Source organism: Ambystoma mexicanum, chromosome 1p (assembly GCF_040938575.1).
Source record: "Ambystoma mexicanum isolate Mex_15411 chromosome 1p, UKY_AmexF1_1, whole genome shotgun sequence".
Taxonomy (NCBI): domain Eukaryota; kingdom Metazoa; phylum Chordata; class Amphibia; order Caudata; family Ambystomatidae; genus Ambystoma; species Ambystoma mexicanum.
The window spans coordinates 1,314,542,332-1,314,562,330 of record NC_090921.1 but is presented as its reverse complement, the minus strand read 5'-3'; positions in this window follow the sequence as shown (position 1 = coordinate 1,314,562,330).

Genomic DNA, 19,999 nt, shown 5'->3' with positions numbered 1-19,999 from the left:
CTTGCTTTCCCAGAATTCTGATTGGCTTCAGTTCTGGTAGATTCCCAGAATGCACTCTTCCCATTACGTGACTCTTCTCAAGGGATTTACTCTCCTTTTCTCATCATCAGCGTTTCCTTTCTCCCCTACGTCTGATGCTCAGGGACTATCTCACTCTTTCTGGGTGTCACGTCAGATTCCCTTTGCTCACCATTTGATTTGCTCTCTCCCTCTGCTGGGAAGTTAAAGGAGTCTATCTTTCTGCCGCTTCATTCCTTGCTTGATTTGCATCGGGATCAGGTACAACTGATCGCTTTGGCCTTTTTGCCACATTTTTCACAGCGTTTTCTTTATAGGGGCATATCTCCCATATCCTCAAACCCCTTTCCCACCCTCCTAGTACATTAAAAAACAACATTACATGCACCCACAACGGAACCCTCCCTACAAAAACACAGTGAAAAATGTGGCAAAATGGCCGTTTCACCAATTGCTGTGAAATGGGCATTTTACGACCATGGCCAAGTGGGCAGGTCCTTTCTATCAGTGTTCCAACTTCCTCCTGCTCCACTGGGCCCGCAATTCTCCTGTCAGACTCATCTGCGTTCCAGCCCTTAATCACAGAAGTACCAACCCATCTTTACTAGTAGTACTTTTCCAGACTGGGTTCAAGGTCTCTTCACTCGGCTTCACCGCCGACTTCATGATTCTGACTCCATAAGGCCTTCCTGGCTCTCCCGGTTTCATCAAGCCATGGCACCTCTGTGGTTGCATGGGACGTCTTCCTTCTTAGGGTTTGCAATAGATGCCCTCATTAATCTTGGTCACATGGCGATCATGTATTCCATGCTAGATCACATGTCCTCCCCAGCTTCAGTCTCCCCTTGGCATCGAGCCTCAGTGTACGTACGCTCTTCCACACGCTAGGACAGTGACTTGATTTTTGGACCTCGGTCGGTCCCCAGCAGTGCAGTGTTTTCTAATGTTAGTCTGTGTTTGCTCATAGCCATGTTCTTGGATTCCATAAGACAGCCTGTTGAGTCACACACTTCTCATCTTCTCTAGTCCTTAACCTCCTCCGCAGCACATTGGAAGCTCCGGCACAGAAAGGAAGGAAATACTTCTTGATTTGTGGTATTTCATATCCACATCTGATCTTCCAAACGGGCTCTACCCCGGGTACTTTACCACTATGCACTGCTGCATCCTACACTGTATCTGCTGTGGGCGTGATGAGTGCACTGGTGCTACTGTTCTCTAGCCGTTATGTGGTTTATGTAGTTTGGATGTGGGGTTGCAGCCGTGCAGGTGAAGTTGAACTTGGGCATTTGAAAAGAATCCTGGTATATGAGGCAGTATGCAAGAATGTGAAGCCGCACCTGTGAACCTGAGCCACACAATAGGAGGGTGTTCTGTCTTCTGATGGGGGAGGGAGGTAGGCACATGGTGAAGTAGCTGGATCTAAGGTAAAACCTTGGCTTGTGGTGCTGACTGTGGTCCGTGCTAGCTATAGGCCAATGATGGCAACATCTGAGCCTGTGAAGGAGTTCCTGGCATACAATAGAGGTGGCATGGACATCCAAACCTGGCTATATGATCATGTCCATGGCATGCAATCGCTGTACTTTAAAATAGATGGCTGAAACTAGTCACATACAGTTAGACTTGGGCATTTGAATGACTCCATATAATAAATGGTTGTACATGAAAATAGAGGGAATCGGTAAGTGAGAATGCTTAATGAAAATGCCAAGATTATGTTTGTTGGCACTCCGAAGGGGCCCTCATTTTTAGGAGGATCTGTCAACGATCCCCAAAACATTGTTGGAGATTGAAAATCGATTTGGAGTCCAAGTCATTTATGAGCACTACCAAGCCAACATCAGTGCCAGGTTGTTAAGCAAGATGGAACACCCATAGCACAGCGGCTAAGGGTCTAGACAGCAAGGGATCTAATGATAAAGACTGGTATTCACTTCTGTGATCTCTGTGCATTTGTAGAATGTGACAGTGATTCTACACTCATTTGGTCAGTGGGTACAAATTGCTAACAGGAGGTTTCATCCCTGTAAATTTGGTTGCAGCCAAATCCATTGCATTTATTCAGCCGCATTTTGCTGCAAATATATGTGGAGGGTGGGAAAGGGTAATAAATAAAGTGAGGGTGGAGATGGGGAGTAGCAGGGGAGTGACAAATCAACTTCCGGGGCACCAGTGGCCCAGAGATGAATATCAGTTTTTAAAGCATCAATCAGCCCCACACCTCTAGTACACAATAAGTGATCTGAACAGATTGGAAACACAAGTCAATTATAAACCTCCTTGTCCACTTTTGGTAACGTGGACAGTATGCAAGGCTTATCTCTGCAAGGTTGTGTATCCTTGGGTAGTTGCAACACAGTAAAAAGAGAATTATTACCCACTAATAAAAGGGACTGTCCAGTCAAGGTTGTATGCAAATATCTACTTTATTATTATTACAACAGACAGTTCTAGCACACCACAAAATACAACCCACCCTGTAAAGGAACACAGAGGACAGACAGTTTCACAAAAAAAAGGGATACACTCTGGATACTGACAGCAGTGTAGTCAGTAAAGCAATCAGTCTTAACTGTTCAAGGTTATTTGGTTTCAGCACCAAGGGAGCAAGGGGCCGTAAATGTCACTAGGGGCCTTCGGAGAAGGACCACGGGTACAGAACCACAATGTACCTGGTGCTTGAGATGATCTTGATGCTCAACAGCGTCGAGACGGTTCCAGGATGCTTTGCAGCTTCTGTGACAGAGTTCAAGACGGGAGACAGCTTCAGGTATCAGGCAGCAGGCAGTTCGGCAAGTGAGGCTGGATGGGCGGCTGCAAGCTGGCCTACACAGCGGTTTGGGATCAACAATTGTTGTCTCTGTGCTGGTTGCCAGATCTGGAACGCTGGTCGAGGCGGGTCGGGCGGCTTTAGTGACTGCAGCATGACAACAATCAGTGGTGCAGCCAGTCATGGTTCAAGGGCTCGACTACCTCGAAAACGTTCTTAAAAGATGTACGCTGGTTGATGCTTGTTGTGGCAATCCTCCAAGCTTCTTGACAGGCTCTTGTTGTCCTTTAAGGCGGACAGCCCAAAGCTGAGGAGAGTGTTTGCAGCAACAGCCTTGTCCTTTGTTCAGAGACTCTCTGGCACTTCCCACCTAGGAAGCTTTCTGGCAGAACCTAATAGGGCACGCTGTGTGCTATCTGAGTACCAGTTCTGCAGCTGCTGGACGGGTCCTCTGAGGTTGGTATCTCCCTCTCTTCCCTGAGAGATGTTTAGGGTTGGGATCTTACATCCCTCTTGGAAATCCTGGCCTTCCTTCACTGGCGGAAGCTGTAAGGTAGAATGTACTTTCATCCAGGGTCCAAATGCTGAGTTCTTCTTTCCTGCTGCTCGGGAAGCCTTCATATGATCTGGTAAGTGAGGGGCTTAGCCGTCTTTAAAAGCCAAATGGGCCTCAGTGATTGGTGTAGGCTAAGCCTACCTAAAGGAACCAATCTGGGGTCCCTACCAACAATCTTCTGTTATGCGTGAGGTCAGGACCAGAGTGCTTTGCAACAGGATAGGTAAGAAGTGACAACATGTACTCCTAAATCCCACCCATCTTCCTGCCTGTAGTAAATCAAAATGTCTCTCGGGTTAACTGACCCCTCTGTGGCTCTTGATCAAAGCGCAGATCTCCCTTGAAGTTGTGGTAAGAAAGGACTGATGTCTCCCTCAAATCACATACTTTGTCCATCTGAAAGGGAGTTTGCCTACTGTAAACAGTTGTCCCAGACTGTCGTGATCCAGTGGGTGTAACACAAAGTAACCCCCACCTAGGGACTGTTCACCCTCAGAGTTGTATGTCCGTTGAACAGTATACGGTAGACAGTAAAACCTTCCCCCGAAGAGCGCGGCTTTCAGGACAATAAACAGCTGACAGGCCAGGGACTTGGGTGAAAAGTCAGGAGCAGCAACAGAGCTAAGGGAAAAAGACAAAGATCATGGGTTCACTGTACATACTTAGAGTAGCAGGAAACCCCATTACACCTCCCTTAGCAACCCCACTCTTACCTGCTGTGCTTGGTGACAAGACGAAGAACCTACTTGAGTATGGACAGTTGGTGCTGAAGATTATTGTGACTGCACAGGTGAGTTCCAAAAGGTGATATGTCCCGAACAGCAACCCGAACGGCACGAGGGCACAACTAATGCCCCAAAAGGAAAAGGCAATCCAAAACAGCAAAGCGTCCCAAATAATAATCCTTCACGTGCATCAAAGCATCCAAAGATGCAATCCTTCAGGTGCAGCAAAGCGTCCCAAGAAACAATCCCAACAAGCTCAAAGTGTCCCAAAATAAATCTTCCAGAAGACAAACCAGTGTCCCAAAATAATATTCTTGCTAGTGAGTGCACAAGTGACCTCAGTGATCAACTATAATGCGTCCAATGATCACTGTAGATGTGCAATGAGCCAAAACTTCCGCTGTAACTGTAGGAATCCTTTTCTTCCGCGGGAAGTACTGCACACAACACGTGGATGCCTGCACGCAGTGTTAGCGTTCAGATTTAAGCAAATAGGAATCAGAAAAAACCCATACAGGATGGGACAAAAGGCAGAGTTGAATGGAAAACCAAGGGTCAGGAAGCCAGGGGTATCAATTGAGCAGGAGCCGGGCATCGGAAAACGAAACAGGATAATCCAAGTTCGTAGTCAAGGAAGCAGTCTGAGTCAGGATATAAAGCAGAAATTCAGGAATCAAGATGCGACTCAACACAGAAGCGAAAGCAACAGTTATGGAGTACCGGAGGAATGCACTTCTCATATAGCTACTGAGTGGGGAGACTGAGAAGCACGTCACGTGAGAGTCACGTGACCCATTTTGAATTGAGAATGCCGGGATGTGTAGTCTTTCAAAAGATGGCGTTGCGATAAACGCCAAGGCAGTCTCCACAACTTTGTGGACACATGCTGTGCCGTGTGTGGGATAGAACGGGTCATGACACAGACATAACATTCACTGGTCCTTTCTAAAGAGGGGCCGGAGCTAGCTTCAAGGTGACACATTGCATATCAAAGAGGTGTTAGATATCTTGCCCATTGTTAAGTTCTGTGACCAGGCCTATTCGCAGGCCTGCTTCAATTAAATCTCATCAGTATGCGCCGCCTCCACACAGAACTTAGACAACAGAACAGGGTGGATCTATGGAGCCTTTGATATTTAATGTATTTAATTAGGCTGGCCATGGGAGGAGTAAGGTGTTGCCCTTCTCCTCTGGATGTTTTCATGCACTCCTCGCTGTCATCTGTCAAATAAATGTGACAGTGAAGACTGCACCTGTAGGCTGTGTCCCCAGAGTACACTGGACTATGTGCTTCATGCGGTGAGCAGGGAAAATGTGTGCAGAATGGCCTCACACATTTTCAGAGGGGGAGCTCCCATCATTCATTTTTGTTCCAGAAAAAATCTAAAAAAGCCCATGCGAGCACACACTCCACATGCGGATGGTCGAATTCCTCACAGGGGGTTTCCCCACGCCACATATACTTGCAGCAGAATTGTTCAAAAGAAAACAAAATATATTTGATGGATTTGACTGCGAGCAAATCTACATGATGAATTCGCAAAGATCCTACAAATGATTGCAATGTACATAGAAATAACGACAGCGGGTGGGCTGTTCGCAAAGAGTCGGTTCAGAACACAAACAGTACTCAAGGTGCAGCACCGAAAGGGTCAAGTGGAATAGGGTGAATTGCAGCTCTTTAGCCCCGTGCGGCGCTGTGATGCCAAAGTCAGGCTTCTAGGTATTCGTGCAGCGCACTAGTCGCTATGTAGCAGCGCGTCTACACTTACCAAACATTGTCAGAGAAAGGGGTTTTCTTCACCCTAATGACACCACCCATGTGTTTGTATCCCTCAGACGAATGCTTTCGTCAACCGCCAGATCAAAAAAAGCTCCCAGCCCCAACCAACATTGAGGGGCCGGTACTCATGAGGGTAGGCCTCCTCACGGAAGAGGGATTTGTCTTTCTTGAACGAACTCCCCAAGAAGGAACTTCGAGCGGTGCCAAGAGATAACACCTCTTTTTCAGAAGCATTCAACACCTGTTTAGAAGCAAGAAGGCAACATCTGTGAATACGAGGCGTTGATATTAGAAGTCAACGATAATCCAGGCAGCAGTGAATCATTAGGAACAGATGGGAGCAAGTGAATGGATGTCACTTCCGCTTCTTTCGGATGTTGGCAAACAAACACAGGGTGCACCATTCCCCACTTCTAGTGATGCAGAGTGGTATGGCTGCTGCCAAACTATCAGTACAACACGTTTCAGTCCGTGTCGTCTTTAGTTATAGTACTGGGCATCTAATTAAACAAGAAACATACCATCATGCAAAGTATTTTATAAGGAGGGGAATCTTGAATACAGTCAAGATTCCATCTCTTTTGGGTGGTAATTCTCTCTCTCTCTCTCTCTCTAACACGCACACACACACGCACATTCCATGGTACAAAAAGTGGGTTCCTAACCTTTTCCAAAGCAAAGGAAAAGTACATCCTCAACACTGGGCCCGATTCGTGGAATATTTTGCACGGTTCATAGTCACTTTGCACTGACCCTGATTCATGGAACTGTGCATAGTGTATTTCTGCAAGGCAAAGTCAGTGCAAAGTCATTTTGTACTGCAAAAATGACTATGCACTGACTTTGCACTGCAAAAATACACTTTGCACAGTTCCATGAATCAGGGTTTGTGTCATCAGTGCAAAGTAACTTTTCAGCAGTGCAAAGTCACTTTGAACCACCGTGCAAATAATTACATGAATCGGGCCCTACATGTGTGCAGGGGGCATTTTATTTCGTATGAGAGTCGCTGGAGCCAAATGATTACACCTCTCTTATAAGAGTAATAAAAATCATAGCTGCACGCACCGACCACTGCCACCAGCCCATTGGCAATGTGTTCAAAAAAGTAATTCACATTTTCTGGCCACAACGTATTTCGTACGTTTCCAAAAAGGAAGCATCAAAACAGCAAAGGCAGCAGGGATGTCATTTCAACAAAATGCCAGGGGTAGCAGAAGTGACATCACACGACCCTTGACCACTGATGACATCACAGGGAGTGATGTCATTTGACCACACCCCGAAGTGATATCGCGGGAAGCGATGGAACACGACCTTTCACTCGTTGATAAAACAGGAAGTGGCATCACATAGCATTGTACACTACGAAAAATATGGTTACGATATCACTATAATGTGATGTACATTTCATACAAGAATGGATCGCCATATGTATCGTTAAAATCAGCTTATATAGGCCCATATTACTAAATTACTGTGAATACAAGCAGACGTCCATGACCAAATGATAATGATGTGTTATTATATAGCACTTACGCTTAAGTGCTTTATATAGAAAAAATGTACACCCAATATCACCCAACCTATGTTGGTACTCATTTATTGACCTCAGAAGGATGAAAGACTGAGTTGCGGCATTTAAGAACAGACTAAATCAGTGACTCGCCCCCCGAAGTGTGCCTGAAATAAACCTTTGATGAGTCTAGCAATTATTGTACAGAATTCCAGAAAAACACATTGTTTGGTATTCCTATTCTTTCTTATTTAGGGTCAGTGCTGAAAGTGTTAGACTTGTGGCACTCCTGTTCTTATTTTTCTTCTTTTTTTAAAGGGGCCTGAACAAGAAAGCCAGCCACTCCAGAAGTAAAGAGCCACACGGTGCTGGCCACAGCCCAGGAGCTTGCATTACCAAAAAAAAAAAAAAAGTTTTTTTTCTTTTTTTTTTTTTCTTTTAAGACAGAGGTCGCAACGGAGACCACAGAGGTCGCAAGGAAGACCTCAGAGGTCGCAGTTACCACCTCTGGCGACCCCTAAATGACGTCCCTGAAAGGCAGTCCTCACGTGACGTTCACGCAGAACAATAATGGCGCCATTGCAAATGCAGTGTCACCCTTCTGCGTTTACGGCGGAAGGAAATGCAACAGATCCAGGGGAGCAGAGCTGAGCTTTAATCAATCCGTGCAGTTGCTGTCAGCATCTCATCGGTGCGGACCACGCCATGTTTGCTAGGCTTTGCAAATCAATGCATCAAGCTTAGCGAGCCTGCGATCAACCAAGAACAAAGACTGCACGCAATTAGTGACAATTTAATCGACACGCAAGCAGATTTCCTGGGTGCATACATTCTCTTAGGGGAACACTTTAGAAAAGGGGGTTGTGTAAAAACGGAACGTTCAGACCCTAACAATCCTGTAGAGCATGGTGATTGATTCGAACATTGGTATTAAGGTATTCCTTTACGGGAGGTTTTAATGAGGATCCTATCTATTCTCTTCCATTTCAGACAGTGGTCGAAGTGTACGAAAAGAAGTAGTGGAACTATGTACACTGCTGGCCTGCCTCTGCTCCCCTCAAACTCCATGACCACGCCCCCTCCCAGGAGCAAAACAAACCCACAAATGCTTGCTTTTTAAGGAAACGTTTAGTGCAGTGCGCTGAAGTGCAGCATTCAACTTCTTCCTACACTTTTATTTTAAAACAAAATCTTTCCCGAACGGTTTATTTTTAAATAAAAATATAGGAACAGTAAAAAATAATTAAAAGCACAGATCCTAACCGCTCCCGCCCATTTTGACCGCTGCTGAAATGGAGACACACTCGTTTGGGCTATCACTCCTTCATTGAATCAGAAACGAGTGATTTCCTAAACGTGTACTATACACAATGAAGGAACAGAGTCAATGTCATACAGACAAGGAAGTGGAAGTGTGGCTACACTTGTAGCTAACATCTAGAGATTGGTATCGAAAGTTTACTGATGAGGAGAAGCTAATTATTAGCAGTGGTGGCTGGTCAATGTTTTTATTGGTGCAGCATAAATATTAACCCTTGAATATGCCAGAGCGACTGAGTGTAGCGAGGGAGCCCAACCCAGGCACGGGGTTTTCGGGGGCAGGGGATTTTGTCTCCCTGAGAAAAGTTTTGAGTAATAGGTCTAAATAGTGCACTTTACAACACCAATTTCAGTGAAAAATTGGGTAAAATGAAAGGCAGTTTGCAATTAATTTTGTAGGGCAACACATGAAAAAATCCAGAAGTTGCAAATCACTAACAGTGCGCAGGAGCATTTCCCAAAACATGTTCATGGTGCTAATGCCCACAATATATGCACAGCTAAAAACATTTCCACACTGGCTGTGCCCGTACATTTCCATGCTGGCTGTACCAATATATATCAATTTTTCTAAAAAAGAACACACTCATGATTGCTAGTAACAATACAATAAGAAAATATGTCCACACTGGTTCTGCCAACATATGGCAGTATCCCCAAGTAAGAACATACTCTTATTGGCTCTGCCAAATAAAATGCCAAGCCACAATATGAAAACATGCCCAAACTGGCTGAACCAAAAAATAAAAACAGTCCAAGCACTTAATAAAACATATTTTGTTTGCTTTATCAAAGATGACAATTGAAAATTCCATCATATAGTGAGATATTATAGCTACACTGGCTGCGCCAAAATGCCAGTCTAGCCACGTAATAACTATTATAATGCTTTCTTTATTATGGAAGCCTGATATACATGTCATGCCATAGTAAGAAAAAGCGACACTGTCTGCACCAGAAATTCCAGTCTGGCCATGTATTGATACTTCTCATACCTCTTTTGTCACATAAAATGATGTAATCAGCACCCAGGCCTGCCACAGTCCAAACAAAAGCACACACACACTTGCGTGCTTATTCACTCGCTCATTCAACACACATTCACTCACTCACTCATTCACACACGCACCCATACTCTTGCTCATTCAATGACCACCCATACATTCCACGCTCATTCATTCACACATGCATACATACACCCATAACATACAGATTCATACACATTCATGTATAAAAAATACATATTTATCTTCAGCCCTTTTTTGGATGCTGATCCTCATTGTGGCACCGCCTTCCATAATGAAGGCTCTGCAGCTCCCGTGCATGAGAAAGGAAACCAGGAAGCACAAAGTGCTCCCTGGTGCCTGCACGTGTGCCAAGAAGCCTCAGTAGTTCATTTTAAATGCCCCTTTGAGTTTGAATGTACAGGGAGGTGCAGAAGCCCCTCACACATTCTGGCATGTAGCTCCCCAAACTGCATCCCCAAAGGGCCACGCAAGGCTGTGGAGGGAAAATGCCCCCAGCCTTGCATTGTCTGACATATGCATTGTGGAACAGAAACTGTCAAAGGGAAACCACGTTTCCCTTTCACGTGGGATGACTGGTCAGCGCCCCCTTGCCTGTTACATGTGAGCCGCTCATGATTACTAGAGTTCTATTATGTACTAACAGAGGAGTTTCATTGTATTTATGGCCGCTATAATAGTACTACTAGATTGTCTAGATAAAAAAGGTTTAAATTACAGTGAAGATGAAGCTAAATGCATCTTAGTTTCTAAAACACTTAGAAGAAAATGGGATGTGTTATCAGTATGGGGGTGTATGATTTAAACTGAGAAGAAGGACGCATATGGGGTAGAAATAATGCAGGGAGGGGCATCAGAAAGCCTCCATTTGCCATAGAAAAGATAAAGAATCTGATACAACAGTTTCTGCTGTTTGGTGGAGAAAATTGTAATTTGTTAATACATTCCTGAAGTTGAAAAAATGTCTCAATAGGTGTGATCAGTAAGGAGACTCCAAGGGTCAGAGGGTCAAATTGGTTCCACAGTTCCATCATATGAATGAATTAGCTAAAGAGCGAAACATTTAAGCCCGTTTGAAGAGTCAAAAGGTAGTCAAACTATGGGCATCTAGCAATTTTGAACATTCAAGAATTGTAAATTGAAAGAGAGACTTGTGTTGGGAAATGCAGCATATGGGTCAGACAGAAGCTTCTGGGAGGTCCTCCACCATACAAAAGAATAGAGATGAGTGTTCGTTTATTTTTATGTATTTTTTTTTTTAGTGTTTAGTGTTTTTTAGTGTTTAGTGATGAGTGTTAGTTGCCCTAAAAGGAACATGGAATTCCATGTGATTCATTTCTCTGATTTGTATTTGATCTTGGGAATAAACATATAGTGTTGCCTGTGTTAGTGATTTGTTGCAGTGGTTGTTGAGTAGACACACATTGAGAGCAATGCGTACAGAATTGCATTAAATAAATAAATATATGTTAAGTTTCTCATGTTTAACAAAAGTCAACTAACAAAAAGAAAACATTACCAGTAGCTTTGGAAAGATCCCAAAAGACTATAGACATTATGCCAATATAGTTAGCCCCAAAGAAACAGCAAAAATATATCCTAATCATCTGTGAGATTTTGCCATATAAAAGCAATTTCAAGGAGTGACAACTATTGAACCTAAAGGATTTCTGATTAAGGAAACAATAAATCAAACTGCTGCCTCTTCATCATAGAGTACAACAAATCAAAGAAAACATTAAGAACATTTTAGAGGCCTTTGCCTCTGATTGCATTGTTTCTGAAGCAAGTGCAAGGAGTTGCAATAGTCTTCAATTTGCATTTACGCAGAGCATGTCATTCTGCAAGGTCTAAGGAGGCAGACATATTGAACACTAACTATAAAACCAAGTGTGGTCCTAAAGTATATAAAGTGGTGTGTTTGGATTATGCAGTGCAGCTTCTGATTTTCATAGTTCTGAGAATGGCATTGTCATACCACTTGTTTTAGAGGTGTCTGTAATCATGTATTTGGATTGCATTTTTATTTACTTGAGAAGGTTTGGAATAACGTGAGGCACATGTGAGAGCTGTACTGCAGCAACTTCATATTTGGATGTGTACTCCAAAGTGGAGGCGTGGAACTTAACATCCACCAAGTGGAGCCCTTGGGATATGTGATTTCTCCTGCTCGAGTCCCAATGGATTAATGTTATGTGCAAGTTGTACAACATTGGCTAACCCCTGGCATTAGGGAAGGCACACAATGTTTCCTTGGGTTTGCTGCTTTGTACAGATGATTCATTAAGCTGATGTTACACAGGAAATGCAATTAACACAACACACTAGAAACAGGGCACTATTTGAACACGGCCCTGAAGAAGAACTGCTTTTGAAAAGTTGAGGAAAACATTTCACTTTGTGCCAGTATTGTGGCAGCCAGATTGTTCTAAAACGTTCTTCCTGGTGACAGATGCTTGTAATATTCCTTGGGCGATTATTCCCAGCTGATTGTAATTATATAATAGCTTTTTGAGATCTTCTAGCATTCAAGGGAGCATGTATTGACGAAAGACACAATCTGGAAGATGACCGAATGTCACCTCACATAATTATTGAGGTAGTATAGCACCTCCATCATAGGTTCGAATCCCGGGTCCATGTTTAGAAGCATCTTTGGTATTAAGTGTGTTATAAAAAAAAACAATTATATCTGTGTTTTTTAACACTGGTAAGGGTTAAAGGTTTTTTCTAGATTTAATTTTGCGATAACCTTATTGAACCTCTTGAACCCCCCCATGAACTAGCACCTAAAGATAGGGTAAAACTTTCTGCAACTCCACTGACTTGTGGGAACCACTAATTGATGAATCCACTAGGGGGGGAAAGCCTTCACACATGATCACGACAGGTAATCATCACTTCCTAACCATATCCAACCCAAAACCTGGGTAATAAAGCCTTAGTGGTACAAACCCACTGACCGCAGTCGGGGGGATACAGCACCTGCATCTCCTGTGGTTACTACATTCTTATCTTGACAATGGCCCTCATTGCGAGTTTGCCGGTACAGTAACAACGGTACCGGTAAGCTTGTCGGTACCGTTGTTACCATGCCGGCAAACTACGAGTTCTGCTCGTGGGTGCCTTTACAGCAACCAGGTCTGAACTGGTGGCCGTACCAGCATCCACGAGCAGAACATGATGGTAGCACCGGTACTGTTATGAACGGGACTGGTGCTACCACCTTCCCCATTCCCATTGAGCCCTATTAGGCTCAATGGGAATGCGGAAGAATTTTTTCCGGAGCCCAGATAAGGGCAATTACCGTGTCCGGCAAGGTCGTAATGATGCGGTAATTGCCCTTTTCTGGGCACCGGAAAAAAATGAATACCGCGTCAGCCGTACCTGTACGACCGGAACGGCTACCGCCAGCCTCGTAATGAGGCCCAATGTCTGAGAATTTGTGCCATTCCATCAAACAACACCGACCGAGACGGGCTCATTGCAGAACCCCTGCATTTGTTGTTTTTTTAGGGGCGAATGTGTGCATTTTACTTTTGTACAGGTATGTCAGGGATATTCGAACGTGAAGAACTGTGTGCCCTCCTGTGTTTATTTCACTAAAATATCAATCTTATGCAAGTTGACTTTTTTAGAGTCATTTCATCTTTTGGAATTTGTTTTAATAATGATTTGGATTTTTGGCCATTTGGCATTTTATCTGTGCCTGATATCCCTTTGCTACATTATGTTTACTTTCAGCCTACCACCCCCTTTGCAGAGAACTGGCCTCAAGCTCGATCCCGCTACCAAAGTGAGCCAAGAGAAGTTAGACAGCACTTTGTTTTCTTACTGGACAAATAGATCTGTGTACCCAGTCGGGCTGCAGCTCAAAGAGTGACTGTTGAAACGAACTGTGCGTCTAACATGTAGATAGATTTGTATGTGCACTGTCACATACTGAGTGATCTTACAGTTCTCGGGCTTGCCCGGAATGTGGCGTATTGTGCTCTGCCAGGGGTATCCAGTCCCTAGTCTATGCATGCATTTCTCCGGAGGATAGCTCAGCGGCAACACGCGTGCCTTAGGAACAAGAGGGTGCATAACAACACAGGTTCAATCCCCGCAAATACCCTATCATATCAATAACGAATGGCATCACAGCAGAGGAAGGATGTGGGGACGTACCACTAAAAACATTGCACCTATTTTAAATCGCACGAGAAACATGTTTTTATTCTCCCACTATCCAGCACTTTCGCCACATATTCCAGCACTGAAGTTTGTTTGTAGAATTAAACCGGTCATATAATAGGTTGGGAGGGAGTGCAGTGGGATAAAAATCGCATTCTTTAATGTTTAATGTTAACGTGAGAACAGAGTTAAACAAGCATTAAAGATGTCCACAGGTGAGCGATGGGAAGGAAGATAGGGGTGGAGTATGTTGTGGTTGGCGTGCCCGTAGCGTCGGTGCAGGTCGATGAAAGCATGCCTCGGAACAGGGAAAGAGCTAACGTGTACTGGGCGTTTAGCCTGTCAGGGCAGATTCTAGTACTCTGGACGAGCTCTGGATCTGCCACTTAGTGGTAGCATGATTGGCTTCAGTTGTGCTCCAGCGCAGCCTTGAGGTATGGAGGATTGACTGTCTGTTAGGTGTTACTGCCCATGACAGAAACATCTAGGATTGCCCAGCCAGCTGTCCATGGTAAATGCCAAGAGTGCAAGAGGAACAGCAAGCGTGGCCTGTCGTTCAGAGGGCCCTACCTGCAGGGCAACGTTTCAATATCGGGATGTGATTCGGGTGGAAAGATGACATTGACTGTGAGCCAAAAACATGTATTTATTTTATGTATTTACTTATAAAAACACAGGGAAATCAATACACCTTTAGCACAAACATGCTTACAGAATGTACCATTCATAACAGAGCAGAAATGACATGAACCCTTTGCAATGGGGTGAGAAAATGTGACTTGAGGACCAGATGTTGCAGTGTAAGGAGGAAACATAATCCAGGGACGAGGAACAGACAGAATAACATTGGAATGAGACTGGTGGATGAAGTGCTAAATTAAGGATGGAGGGGTGATGGAAACGTTCTGTAGTGTTGTTCATGAGAGGTAGGGAGGGAGGTAAACGGGGTGATGTAGTAGCGTAGAGTGCTAGGAAAGAGGTTCTTCAGGCAGAAGGATGGCTTTGAGGTTGGATTTAAATAGTGGTAGAGTTGGAGTGGTACAGAGAGGGAGAGGAAAATCCTTCCAGAGTAGGGGAGCGGGGAAAGAGAGAGCGGAAATGAGAGGGTGCAGAAGGGGCTCGAGTGATGGCAAGGAGGTGAGCCGAGGATGATAGTAACGAGCGAGGAGGCGAGGAGGGAGTGGGATGAGCAGATAGGTAGAATGGGGCGAGTCCATGGATAGTTTTGAAGATGGTGAGTAGTAGTTTACACTCAACCCTTTGTTTCATAGATAGCCGGCCAATCGGTGACGGGCAGATGAGGTAGAGGTAGAGTGAGAAAGGTGAAAAGTTTGCACACAGCGAAGTTGAGGACTTTGGAGGTGAAAAAGCATAGATGAGATGGCTATAAAGGAAACTGGCACAGTAGTCAGATCTAGAAAGGACTAAGGAGGAGACTGTTTAGCAGTAGTGAAAGAAGCAGGTGGCAGATTTTTCTGATATTGAGGAGGTTGAGTCTGGCTGCAGTGCCAGATTTGGAGATGAAGTGCGAGAAGTTGTGTGATAGGCCGAAGACGACACCAAGGATATGAGCGGAAGCAGAGTAAGGAAGGTAGTGCGAAGATAAGAGAAGAAGCGGGGGTTAGGAAGGGATTGCCTGTTTATCTGGGAAGTAGTGGAGTTCAGTCGTAGTGGAGTTCAGCATGAGCGAGTGAGACGCCATCCAGTATTTCATTCAGTTTCACTCAGTGGTAGCTATGCCGCTATGCTCTGCCAGGTAAAGATATGGGTGTGCTTCCCCCAGCATCCTCTCTCCAAATTGTCGAAAATGTGTTCAGGTAGACCCAAACACACACAAACACATACAAAATACACATGATCGCTGCTCCTGGCACATTTGTGCACATCTGTGGAAATATTCACCCTCGCTCCTTCCAGCATTCATATGCACAACCGATTAATTCTAACATCTATAGATAAAAACAAATCGCTCCTTCCATTTTTAGGTAGCGCTCCAAAGAGAAGACAGACACATGCCTCCATGTCAGTAACACTCCATTGGCGCTTCGAATCCAACAAATATTAAGACTATATATACCAGAATATCTGTTTTCGTAAATCAAACCCGGGATTGAAAAAAAACGATGGTCATAGCATCTGGGTTGTGCCAAGTTATGTGTTATAGCTTCAATCTGTTCTGGCTTTTAAACCAACAGTGATTTGCCTGCTGTGACTACTAGGCCCATGCTTATAATGGCAATAATAAGACTACATGTTCCAGAATGCTAAGTGTTCAGGGATAAAACTCCAAGTCGGAGCTAAAATCCTTAGATCACTGCGAGGTATGCATACATGTGTTGTGATAATGTTGCTCTCATCAACCCTTACAATAACAAAATGCAGTTTGGGTTTCAGAATTACCAAATAAACATGCACATAATCTCCATTGAAAATTATTATAAAAGAGCCGTCAAGTTTGCCATGGCCATGAATGAGAATGGCACCCACTTCTGTTTTTGGTTGGAATTCTAAGACATATAGTTTTCCTAAATTTCAATTGAGAAAGAAAAACTACAAATCCCAGAACTCAAAGGGAAAAACAATACAGAATGGCCTCATGCATGGCCACGGGAAAGATGAGAGCTCTGCTAAAACGGTGTTATTATCACACCTATTGGACGTGTGTTCAATACAAAGACAACTGCATTTTATTCTTTTGTGGGTCTACGACCAGATACAAAATTGAGATCTGTACAAAATACATTATTCAATTACACATTGCGCTGCGTTTTTTCTCTACCCTTCTGTCAAGACGTTTCAAGTCGCTGAGGGTGAAACCCTGACTCTTTCCTGTCAGGGTCACTGGCCTGACAGGGGACTGCCTCTGCTCCAGTCCTACCAGTCTCTCTGAGGCAGTGGCCTGCTTCACTCTCCCCATGTCCTCATATGTAAATAGTCAACAAACCTTAGCTGCATGAAGAACAAGTCAAATATAGCTCAGTAAGTTAAGTACTGGTCCCAGAGAGAACTTAGCCCCCATCAAACTGGCTAATAATAACACCTGTTACTACAGTGTTTAGAAACAGGAGGAATCTGGCTGACACAAGGCGCTATGTGAAAAAAATGTTTTTCTTGCCTAGTTTGGGTGGTGGCAGGTGGGGATGGGAACGGAAATTCCTCCTTGACATTTTTGAAGTAGCTCAACATTAGACCGTGCAAACAAATCTATCGAGCAAGCCAAACTCCTACAAGTTTAGGTTGGTACGATCTCAGCCGCAACCTCGGAAAATGGGTCTAAATAATGAATTATTAAGCACATATGTCCCTATAAAGGGGTTCAAAAGTAGTTAAACATAAACTGACATTCTAACATTTGTTAAAAGCTATTAGTGTCTGGTGAGGGACAATCAGATTGTTACAAACGTTCTGATTGGCCATCGCTGGGTCCTTAGCAGCCCCACAAGACACCGGTCGCCACTGCGTCCCTCTTTGTTCCTTCCCAGAGATGCCAGTGTGGAAAGGAAGAAGGGCTACATATAGTCCCTTCACCCCATTCCATGGCGGACATTTTACTTCTTTTCTTTCTATCTTTGTAATGGTCAAAATGGAAAGGGAGAAGGGACTACATGAAGTACCTTCTCTCGTTCCATGGCGGCCATCTTCCCATTCTATAGCAGCCATTTCTTTTCGTTTTTTGGTTGCTAAATGCTGCTGAGTATCGCAACTGAAAAAAGATGTTATTAATGCCCTGTCACACGGGCCGGAGTACTAATAGCAATAAGGCCCTCGATGAGAGGTCATTACCACTTCAGGTAACGCCCTGGGGCCTGCTGCAACTATGGGCTCAGGCGCATTACCGATAGTGGTAATGTAATAACACACTGGAAGCGTTATAGCAAATGCTTTGCTTCAAAGGGATGTGGGGGGTTGAGGAGAGAACAAAGGAGGCAGGTGTGGTGACTGGGAGAGGAGCAGAAAACCAGTGTACCCACACATGAAAGCCCATAGTGTAGAGGCCAGCCTTAGTGTAGAGCCCCACCGAAGGCTGGGTGGTGGACCAGTGCTTAATGGTGCTGAGTTAAATATGTTGTCCCTGCGCCTCACTTCCAGATTAAGTCAAAGTGGCAGAGTGAGTCACCGCGCTCTGTATGGATTTAACAAGGCACACAAGTGAAGCTAGAGATAATTAATTGCTACAGAAGATGAATAGGAAACAAACAGATTGAGGGGTTAAGTGTACGCCAATTATGGAAGAGACTCTCACAGCTTTCAGTTCAGGAGCAATTATTCCTGCGAAACGTTCCCTTTTGATATGGTGGGGGCGGGCGGCGCAGTTGAGGGAGGATTAACAGATTTAAAATTATAAAAAACGTATAACGACGTCTGCATTCAGGTTACTGATATGGTAATTAGGTAATTAGGATAATGTCTCACAACAGAGCACAATAGGGCCCCACCATTATGTGTGGGGGCAGTAGGAGGGGCAGGCAGGAACACAGAAGGGAGGAAGACCATGCAATGGGCACCAGAAGTGGGGGTACGGGAGAGGGAGCTATGAAATCTAAGCTGACTGTTGCCCAAACTCTTTGGTTCGTCTTTTAGCATCTATAGCTCCCCATATAGCATATTTGAACCAGCTAAAGTAAAACTTGAACTCTGCATGCGCTACCAAACAGGGAGTTGGTGTCCATGAATTACTGTTTCCTGCAGAAGGCAATAATCTGCTATTGGAATAGACATTAGAGCAGGGAAGCAGTGCATTACATTAAATAGCAGAATTCCCCTAAATGGCTACATTTGACGCAAAGAGAAAGCAGTGCATTACATTAAATAGCAGAAGTCCCCTAAATGGCTAGATTTGACGCAAAGAGGAAGAGGTGCACTACATTAAATAGTAGAATTCCCCTAAATGGCTACATTTGACGCAAAGAGGAAGTGGTGCATTACATTAAATAGCAGAATTCCCCTAAATGGCTACATTTGACGCAAAGAGGAAGCAGTGCATTACATTAAATAGCAGAATTCCCCTAAATGGCTATATTTGACGCAAAGAGGAAGCGGTGCATTACATTAAATAGTAGCATTCCCCTAAATGAATACACTTGACGCAAAGATTGGTCCCATGCCCTGTATCGGGGACTTTGATACCCACGTCCCCTTCCAAGAAATGTCCGTGTCTGTAAGGTGCTAGTGATAGCATGGCCTAACAGGCAGGGGGAGAGCTTTACCAGGAGTGGGACGGGTTTGCAAGCCCCTGCAGCAGCTCTCACTGTTGCCACCCAATGGTGAGGATTTACTGCCACCATATATAAAACCTTCGCGAGAGAGCTAGATATGAGAGAAAGAAAGAGGGAGAGAGAGAGAGAGAGAGATGAGACGACCGGTACGATACGAAAAGTGAACGATTCGGAGAGCGGAAGAGAAAAATAGGGAGAGACACACGAAAGGGAGATATGAGTTAGAGAGAGAGAGAGGGAGAGAAGGCAGGAGTGAGAGAGAATGATACCTAATTCATAAGAGAGCGAAAAGGAAGGGAGGGGCCAGAGACAGAAAGAAGGCTATTGATAGCGAGAATGGGAAGGGAGAGGTACAGGAGTGAGAGACAGAGACAGAGAAAGGGATAAGTAGACAGGGGAAGGGATAAGTTGGGAGGGAGAGAGATATGTTGAGAGAAAAGAGTGAGCAAGGATGAAAAGAGGGATTCAGACACAAATTAGTGAGAGAAAGAGGAAAAATAGAACGTGAGAGAGAATATAATGCTGCAGAAAACTAAACAGGAACTGCATCTTAGCAAACTACCCGATCACAGTGAAGAACCCCAACAACAGTTTCACTTGCTACCCCTGTGGTCTCCCTGGCTACCCCTAAAAAAACACTTTTTGAAAAAATGTTATAAAATGGAAGCTCCTGGGCTGTGACCGGCACCATGCAGTTCTTTGTTTCTGGAATGGCTGGCTTTCTTATTCAGGCCTCTTAAAAAAAAAGGGGGTTGCACAAGTGTGACACTTTGAGCAGTGACCGTAAATAAGAAAGAATAGGAATAACCAATAATGTGTCTTTCTGGAATTCTATACAATGTTTGCTAGACTAATTAAAGGTTTATTTCAGGCACACGCCAGGGGGAGTCA